Source organism: Leptodactylus fuscus, chromosome 7, assembly GCF_031893055.1.
Source record: "Leptodactylus fuscus isolate aLepFus1 chromosome 7, aLepFus1.hap2, whole genome shotgun sequence".
NCBI classification, from domain to species: domain Eukaryota; kingdom Metazoa; phylum Chordata; class Amphibia; order Anura; family Leptodactylidae; genus Leptodactylus; species Leptodactylus fuscus.
In genome coordinates, this window is record NC_134271.1 from 23,041,382 (window position 1) to 23,051,293 (window position 9,912).

A 9,912-nucleotide genomic window follows, 5' to 3' on the forward strand; every position below is an offset into this window, starting at 1 on the left:
TATAATACTGTGTGTATGTGAGGGGACGTATTGAGGAGCATATAATACTGTGTGGGGGGGCATACTGAGGAGCATGTAATACAATAGGGTGTACTGAAGAGCATATAATACAGTGAGGGGTGTACTGAGGAGCATATAATATAGTGGGGAGTGTACTGAACAGCCTATAATACAGTGGGGTGGGTGTGTGCTGAGGAGCATATAATACTGTGTGTGTGTGTGGGGGGGTGTACTGAGGAGCATATAATACTGTGAGAGGGGTCGCACTGAAGAGCATATTATATTGTGAGGGAGGGTGTTCTGTAGAGCATATAATACTATGGGGGGAGCCTGCTGTGGAGTGTATAATACTGTGGGGGGAGCTACTGTGGAGTATATAATCTTAAATTTTTAACTATATATTGACCCTCCAATGGTTTGAGGGACAGTGAACTGGCCCCCTGTTTGAAAAGTTTGAGGACCCCCCCTCCAAGATATATTAGCCATTCAAAAATGATAGGATACCAAGTAGACATCTAAAGTCAAATGGGCTGCTTAGTATTCTATACAAGGAACCTTTATAAGCTGCTAGGCCCTCTCCTTAGTGTACAGAAGTTTCCAGAGTTATTTGTCTGTGTTGTACCCATGTTGTACCCATGTCTTATGGTCACTAGTTTGGAATGTGACCTTCCACCTTTGTATGAGACAGAGTAGTCAACAAGTTTACTAAAATAAAACTAGAATTGAAATGTGAGAAGCATCAAGAAGAAACAAAAAATGTTTCCAACACATCTGGACAAACAAGCATTGGAATAGTGAAATTTTACGATAATTCAGAAAATCTTTAAGGGCACTTGTACCGGCAACATTAATAAAATTTTCCGTTGAAAATTTGCTGAATATCACGTTCAGTACATATGGTTGACCCAGAAAAAATAAAACAAGTATGGGCAACGAAAAAAACTATAATTTTTTTTATACACCTAACAACAAAACCTCCCTCTCCTGTTAGGTCTATGAAATAATAAAACATTAAAACATTTTTTAATGATCGAAAATCGGATTTTAAAAACAATCCTATTCACTACACAGCGTGGAATCCAAAAATTGAAGCCTTCAATTTTTGGACTCCACACTGTGTGGTGATTAAAAAATCCGTTGTCCAGTTACCTGCACAGAACCGCTGCCGCTCCCCAGAGCTCCAGGCCGTTGTTCTCTCTCCTTTCCTCTCTCATTCAGATGCGGGCAGAGCGCCGTGCACGCCCCTTGCCTCCCTAGGCTAGTGTTACTGATACTGGGAGTAGGCGGGGCTTGTTGTGGCTTAGGAGAGTATGGGTGGGTACAGGGCAGGGAGACGTGAGTGTCCCCGCCTCCCTAGGCTAGTGTTACTGATGCTGGGAGTAGGCGGGACTTGTTGTGCCTACTCCCAGCATCAGTAACACTAGCCTAGGGAGGCGGGGGCGCGTATGTCGCTCTGCCGGTGTCTGAATGAGAGAGGAGAGGACAGAGAACAACGGCCCAGAGCTCCAGGGAGCAGCAGCGGTTCTGTATAGGTAACTAGGGTTGAGCGTTCGGGATCGGAATTCTGTTCACGATCTTTTTTTAGGCGGGATCAGAACCCGATCGCGATCGTGAAATTTACTCTATCACCGATCGGGATCTGATCTTTTCCGATCCCGATCGCTCAACCCTACCACTACGTCAAGAGGGAACAAGTTCCTGCCATATGCTGCTGAGACACTAGATAATAAAACAAATAAGTATAAAGAACAACCAATGCAACAATGAAACAAGGGTGGGAAGGGCTATGATGTTGACTCAGCGCTGGGTGTTGTCTAAGAGGAAGAGGACCATCAAGCACAAAGTGTATATCTCCCACCATGCCCAATTCTTCCTCCCGTCCAGACCAATACAACAGGATTGAGTTAACCCTTGAAACACCAAAGGTCAAGAGCCTCCAGGTTAATACACCCGGGTATCTAGGACCACATGGTCTAGGTCCGCCACAACAAAAATCAAAGGTTGAAAGCGCAACAATAATTGACATGCTGTGAGTTCAAAACCCCACACCATGATATTTTTTGATCTGCAAGATTTTATTCTGCATTTTGTGGATGAGATCTGTTTACTTTCCATTTATTATGCTGCTGATATACATCACAATGGGTTAGCCATTGTCGCTTTTCCATAAACAACCTACCTCTAGAAATCCATGTATGTCCCTGGCTTAAAATTGTGATGTAAATCCTGAAAAAAAGTCAAATGAGAAGATCCCCTGAACTATACAGTACATGTAGCCTTGTTATAATGCGTGGTAAGGGGCCATGACCTATAAGGCCTGGAGGCTCAGCTCACCTTTAGTCTGTCCTCATCAACAATAACAAAACCTGACTACTGTTATTATTGTATTTTTTTTTGTATAGGGTTAAATTACAAGTCCACACATCGATAACCCCAGAGCAAAGTGGTCAAATCAAATAAACTCTTGTACCAAGGACAAACCTTCAGCCTGGATTATGCTTGTTCTCAAATAATGTTTATTCTGAGAATTGGACCTTATTTGCCCACAAACTAATTCCCCTATTACACAAAAATGCATAAAAAGAAAAGGATCCAAAGCAGAGAGAAACAAGGGGTCATGTGGTCCTTACAGATTATCGTACGGTGGTAACTAATACACTAACAAATGTATACAATAACCGTACACTATCAATACTACGGAACAGGAATTCGGAATTTTCATGGTAGATGGAATCTGGAATTTTCATCAATTTGGTTCCATGCAAGCCTGAAAGGATTGGCTTCAAAAAAGTGCATGGCCAGGAGCATGCACCCAACAATGGCGTCCTCCTTTACCGGTCCTCTTCATTGACTATATCCGAATACGTATAACACAAGTTAAGTGACGTGGAAAGTCCTTGAAGGCCTTTTAACTGATGGAGCCCAAGACTGGAGACATAAAAGTTTAGACGTTCAATGTAAGAGCAACAAAAATAACCTTTGTGAGTTCATTTACTTTACGCACATGAGTGGTACTGTCTGGGATTTTTTCTATTCGGGGGACTTCTCATACAGGTCACACTTCTTCCATTTCAATGGCTTTAATTGTTCTTTTATTATTTAAGGATTTATCAGCAAGTTCTTGTCTTACAAATTTATTTCCTTAGCCAGGGAGGGTCAGCTCTTTGAAGGAAATGACACACATTAGTAACTAAAAGACCTTACTACAAAGTATGGAAAAAGTCCTACAAAACCAAGGCTCATATATGAACCTAAGTGATCACATGCAAGCCAAAGGAGTTAAGCATCTATTAGCTCATACATATTTCAGTCAGATTGTTGTCACACTACAGTATCTTAAAGGAACTGCCAAATTCCCAAGCTATACCTATGATATAGTTGGTAAACTGGTCAAGGTTGGAGCAGGTGGAGTTCGTTCTTGAATGGCATAACAAACAGGACAGGGTAGGCAGAATCGGATCAGACAGGGATTCAACACATGGGCAGAATCAGCTCACAAGAACCTTATCGTTCAGGCACCATCCAAAGAGAAAAGATGCCTTAAATAACCCATAGGTGGAGGTGATTGGCCAGGAATAGATTCCTGGGTGTACATGTTAGCCCTTTAAGAGCCCAAGGGACTGACGCAGAAGACATGATATGTCAGCTGCCGCATGAGATTTAGACAGTAAGGATAGAGTAAGAGTTAGAGTTTATTAGTTATATTGTATCATGATTTATGAAGTCCTGCACTGTGTCAGGTCATGCACTTTATCTATGATCATGTTGCTTTAATTGGTGCAGGCCATTGCACAGTCAATTTTCTGAAACTTTCCAGAAATGGATGGCGATGATTCCTCATGGGTGGAAGAATTATGTCCAACGTGTTTCCCTCATGGCGTAAGGGAGTTGCTAGTTGTGCAATGCCCTAGTGCTGCTGCTGAAACCAGGAAGAAGGGAAGACGGATACCGTGAGTCCTAAACTCAACTCAACCCCTGTCCCTACCTACTTGTCTAAACTGTCCTAGACAACAGACGACAACTAGGCGGCAAAATCCTTCCTAGAAATAAGTGTGCACAGAACAAGACAGGACAAAACAACACAGAAGCGAAGTCAACAAGTCAAGAGTTAAAGCCAGAGAGACAAAGCAGTACCAAATTGTAATCTAAAAGAGTAGTCACAAGGGAAGCCAAAGGTCAGAGGTAAGTAAGAGCAAGTAGGAAGCCAGTGAGGACAAAGTCCCAGGACAGAGTCACAATAGTCAGCAAACCTGTGAGGGGTGATGACCTATATATAGGAAGTCCAGGATCTGCCCCAGACTTAATTGGTGGACAGGCTGTCAATCACACAGGTAAGGCTAAGATTAGAGGGAAACAAGGTGCAAGAGATGGGTGTGGTGGAAATTCAAGGAAATAGAGCAGTGTTCAGACAAAGCAACAAAAAACTGTAAGCAAAGAATCAAACTGAACATGCATCCTGCACCGCAGCCTGGGAGCGGAGGGTGGTGCAGAGACCCGAACAGGCAGAGACGTTACATATGGTGCATTATATTTGAATTCAGGCATTAACATAGCTACCCAGGGTGGAAGATGGCTTCTTATGTAATGGCCGGTCCTGTGCTGTAGAGGAAGGAGATAGCTCAAGGTGAGATGGAGAGACAGCTCGTGGAAGCGAAGACTAGCTTGTTGTTGGAGAGCTGTTTAGAGGGGGCAGTAGCCAGTAAGTCCTGGAGATTTAGGAGAGTCATCTGATCATAAGCAAGGAGAGGGACACCTATGCTTGGAAGTCAGCTGGTTCTTCAGGAGCCTGGAACCTACAGTAGTGGGTGGTACATCCATGTGTCTGTAGAAGCCCCCACCGTCCACTAGACTGTACAAGTTACTGTTCAGCAATACTGCTGGAGTTATCCTTAAACCAAACCTGCTGTACCTCACCATGTATAGGAAAAAGGAATCCATAGTGTGAAAAGGTGTCTGGTGCGTGTCCATTTTTTTGAGGTGCAAGCGACCTACAGGTGGTGGAGGGTCTGGATGAGAGCCTAGTTCTAAAAACTCTTCATAGTATATCTTTAAGTGATAGACTTCTATAGATGTAGTATTTAACAGCAGTCTAAACAAAGCCCAAACTCTGTAGAACATTTTCATGTAAAGTGATAGGATTTCCATTTCAACAATCTTTCTCCAAGCATAAAATATGACTCAAATTTTCCTAGAATATATAGAAGATATTGGGGTAGGTCCTCGAAAACAAACCAGGTCTGTAACTGAGATAGGGCTTAAAGTCAACAAACAGCGTAAAGGGCAAACTGGGTGGTTCTCCAATGTCAAACACTAAAGTAGCTATTCATTCAACTGGAAAATGCCAACTGGGGCATCATAGCAAGGAAAGTTCTTCCAACCTCAAACCTATTATGCCCTGATCAGCACCGTTGTTGCTATATGAATAAGCCCTTTTAATGGTTTCCCGCTAGTAAGGAAGCCAATGCCAAGCCTGAATTGCTGTGGCTGCGTGAAATTGATGGATATTTATATTTAATACGAGGTGCTTATTTATTTAGAGAGTGTTCTCATTTTTTATCATATAGGTTATCCGGAATGTTCTGTATTTCTCTGTTCTGGCGAAGGGCGCCATTTCTTAAGACTTTCGCTTGTGATCTGAAGTTTTCCCCTGGATTGGGTGTATTTAGGGCAACAGGAAACCAGGAAATTCAATGTCAAAATAGACAGGGCACATTCAACGCAGGGGACAATATGCTGAGCAGCACACTACCTTTAGGTGGTCCGATAGATGAATCCTTTCCTTGTAATAAGACATTATTAGAAATATGCAAATCAGGCTCAAGTGTGGTCTCATCATTTGCATATTATTGGAAATGGTGCGCTGATTGGAATATCTTAAAGTATGATGGTGCTTAGCATAAAGTCCCTCACACTAAAAAGATAGTGTCAGCCCATTGTCTGTTCACAAGGGCATTATATGGGGGTGAAGCCGTTGTACCTGGAACTATCTTTAAATTATATGGTGGTATTATGAGGCCCAAAACGACAAGAAAAGACTGAAAGTGGGAACCTTAATTTACTCAAAAAAATTCTAAAAAAATGGACGTAAAGTAAATATTCTGCACTCAACTCACCAAACCCTTAGTGCTCCCATTTCGATTCTTCTGGGGTCCCTGCTGGTCTCTACTTTCTGGCCCATTCATGACACACAGGCCAAACCCCGGCTAGGACAGATCACTAGAGATGAGCAAACACTAAAGTGTTCGGGGTTCGAAATCCGATTCGAACAGCCGCACACTGTTCGACTGTTCGAACGGGTTTCGAACCCCATTATAGTCTATTGGAGGGAGATTCTCGTTTCAGGGGTCCGCAACATTCGATCAAATTCTACTTACCAAGTCCATGAGTGAGGGTCGGGCTGGATTCTTCTCCCTGCGCAGCGTCCCCGTGTCCTCTTCCGGCCTTGAATTCACTCTACTAGGCATCGGGCCTGGGCAGAGCCGACTGCGCATGCCCGCACTACAAGTGGACATGTACAGTCGACTCTGCCCAGGCCCGATGCCTGGCAGAGTGAATTCAGAGCCGGAAGAGGACGCTGCGCAGGGAGAAGACTTCTAAAGGTAAGAGAAGCACCAGCGTTGATTGGCAATGTATAGCATAGCATAGTATTCGATCGAACACCTACTCCATCAAGTACTACTCGCTCATCTCTACAGGTCACCATTGTGGCCATTGGTTGGCTGAGCAATCATTTCCTGTAGGTTGAGACTAAGGCCCGATCCACGTCTGCGTTCAGGTTTCCGTTCTGGGACTCTCCGAAAGGAAACCTATCTGCATAAAAGAGAGGTTACCTAAGGAAAGCCGTGTACCATATAGACTATAATGGGGTCCATTTGGTTTTCTCATGAAAAATGTTGCTTGCGAGTATCTTCTCTCCACGTATTTCATGGGTATCGGCAAACGGAAACGTCCGAACGTAGATATGAACCGGGCCTAAGTTGTGTTCTGCAAAGTCCTGCTTTATATTGTACAAGTAGGTAGACATTGTAAAGCCATACATGACTTTAGGAGTAGCCTACCTGGTGGGTTGAGTATGGGTCACCGGACCGTCTGAGCCTACAAGGTCCTGGGATGTAAATTCGAAACGTTGCAAACTTACTTAAATTTTTTAAAATAAGAATAAAGAACCCAAATACAGGGAATAATACGAAAAGACAAAACCAGCAGTGAAAGTTTGTGAATGTTTTTATTTGTCAGCCAAGATTTAGGCTTGTATATATTAAAAATAGCTCAAATCTTTTACTGACATGGAATATTAATATAAAAATGGAACTATTAGCTGGGGCATTGCCAAAAATTTCTAGCTTCAGGTCAATTGAAAAGAGTTGCAAATAACATGATCTAGTTTTTTTCAACAACGGTGGTGTATTTACTACTATTGTTTGGACACACACACGTCGAAAAAATTCATGGTGGGATTTCTGAGCGACTTTTTGGAGGAAGAACCAACATGAATGTTTCTTGTGAGTTGTGCTTGGCACGTACTGATGAAGTAAAGCTAAGTTTGCCATGTATTACTCCTCGCCCTGATGTTACCATGTGTTATCAATCGTGTTTAATAGAATACAGGTTAGGTCTATCATTCTAATTTATATCTTTTTATATCTATGGAGCTGTTTTCCACTTAATATCCAATTGTATGAGCCAATAGAGAGTTGTACATAGCCCACAGTGCCTAAGATGGCCACGTTGGTAGTTAGAAGTACTATACATGGTATGTCACAGTTAGATCCCTTACACACGACTGTCTGCTACTTTAGGGTACTATTTGGGATTTCCCCATATAGCACACTGACCCATTCATTTTTGTCGCCCCATGCACATGATCATGTATTAGAGTCCGGGCCACAAGACTCGACATGTCCTCTTCCTGTCTGGTTAGGTGGCTGTGCCCCCATTGAATCGGCCGGTACACAGGCGGCACACAGATGACAATCACAGCAAGGACTACTAAGCCCAATGCCATACATGTGTATAGCAGCTGTAGTTGGTATCACAGCTCAGAGAGCACCATTGCCGTTGCAAACAACTGATTTTCAGGGGTATCGAACAACCACTGGTCTTCAGAGGACTATCTATCCCATTTAAGATAGTTGAGCTGTGGACTTGGATGTCCACTCTTATCGATAGTTAGTGGAAGTAAGTGTACATATTTGACCACGGCTTCATTTAAACGAAGGATTCAAGACCCCACTCTTGAAGGAGGCCAAAGCAGTCAAGTTCTCAACGAACTACCAGATACCATATATGCAAAATATGTAATGGGGTCCACTTACCATGTGATATCTAAATTACTGGTGTCCTCATGTTGTAGAAACTTTGGGCCCCCTGAAACTCCAGGGCACCCACACCTGTGCACTATATCTCATTTCTGGTGTAAATGCAGTCCACTGCTTCTCTCATGCATGTCTCTGAAGACTGGACTGTGCTTGTATAAATAGGTGGCACTGATTATTGTAATGGTGATAGAGGAGACTGCATGGAGGTGTTATCAACCGAAGGTATATTGGGTCTGGCTTTTGGCACACAGACAGCGAGGAACTTCTTGAGAGGCCAGTCAAGGTTCTTGCATGTTTCGCATGCACCAAAACAGAGTGTGCAGATGTAGAATAACAAGCAGTGGTGTAACTAGGAATGGCGGGGCACCAAAGCGAACATTTGACATGGAGCCCCCAGTCATAAGCCCCCACCCAACCCAGAGTATAATAATCAGAAACCCGGGGGAAGATACAAACATAAAAAACAATTTTACTTACCTTTACTGGGCTCTGGTGCACTCCCTACTGATGTCGACCATCTTCAGTGATGGAAGAGACGCCGCATGAGCTCGGCTTACGTCGCAACGCATAAGGACGCAAGACCGGCCCACGTGACATCTGGGACATCACCAAGTGGTCACGAAGCCTTCCGGAGCCCAGGAGAGGTAAGTAACAGTGTTTTCTATGTTCGCACACCTCTTTTAACCCTCTGATCATTATACTAAGGGGGTCTGAAAAGAACCCCTGATTATAATGATAGCAGTGTTTGTGGGGTTCACGGGCCCACGGCCTTACATACTGATCCCAACTCCTGCTCTCAGTCACCCCCGCAGATGGGGAAGCACCAGGATCAGAAAGTCAATAGGACCCGTTACTTGCTGGAGTTACTCCAGCAGGTAAAAGCCTATTGGAAAAAAAACCCATCTCCAGCGGTAGTGGCTGCCACCAGGTCCCCTAATGTCCCCGGACCTGTGACAGCTACTACCGCAGTTACCCCGGTAGTTACGCCCCTTGGTCCAATGGCACAGGGGACATGCATGACAATGACAAAGGCAATCTCACGCTGTACCTAGGTTTTCAGTCCTCGGGTCCATTTGTGGACTTTTCTCTCTGCATTTTTCAAGCGGGTTCGGGGACGGAAACCCCGAAAGTAATGCGGGTGCAGATGGCATATTTTTGCCATCTTTTTGCCTATATGGTCAAGTCTGTCATGAATTTTCTACTGACGGTTACACCATTGTATCTACTGCTAGTAATGTCGAATAGAGCGGGGTTGTCTTCATATGTAAGTTCAGTCTCTTTCAAACTCGGAATAAATGAGTTTTGTTCTAGATAGAGCCATTTGTAACGCTCAGAACAACTCTTGTCAAATACTGAGAAGGAGCAGCTATGGAAAACCTTTAGAATAACTCGTACAGTAGATCGGGTCTCCTGGAAATGTGTTTTTGGTAGCCCGATGACTAAGAGTCAAAGATTAGCATAAGCAGCATATAAATAGAGCCAATACATAACATAACAGTGAATAGACACAGAGGGTTTTGTTAAGGTGAGCAGTTTGGGGAGGATAACTATGGTTACCTTCAAGCTAAATATTTCCAGTATGTAATGATTGACC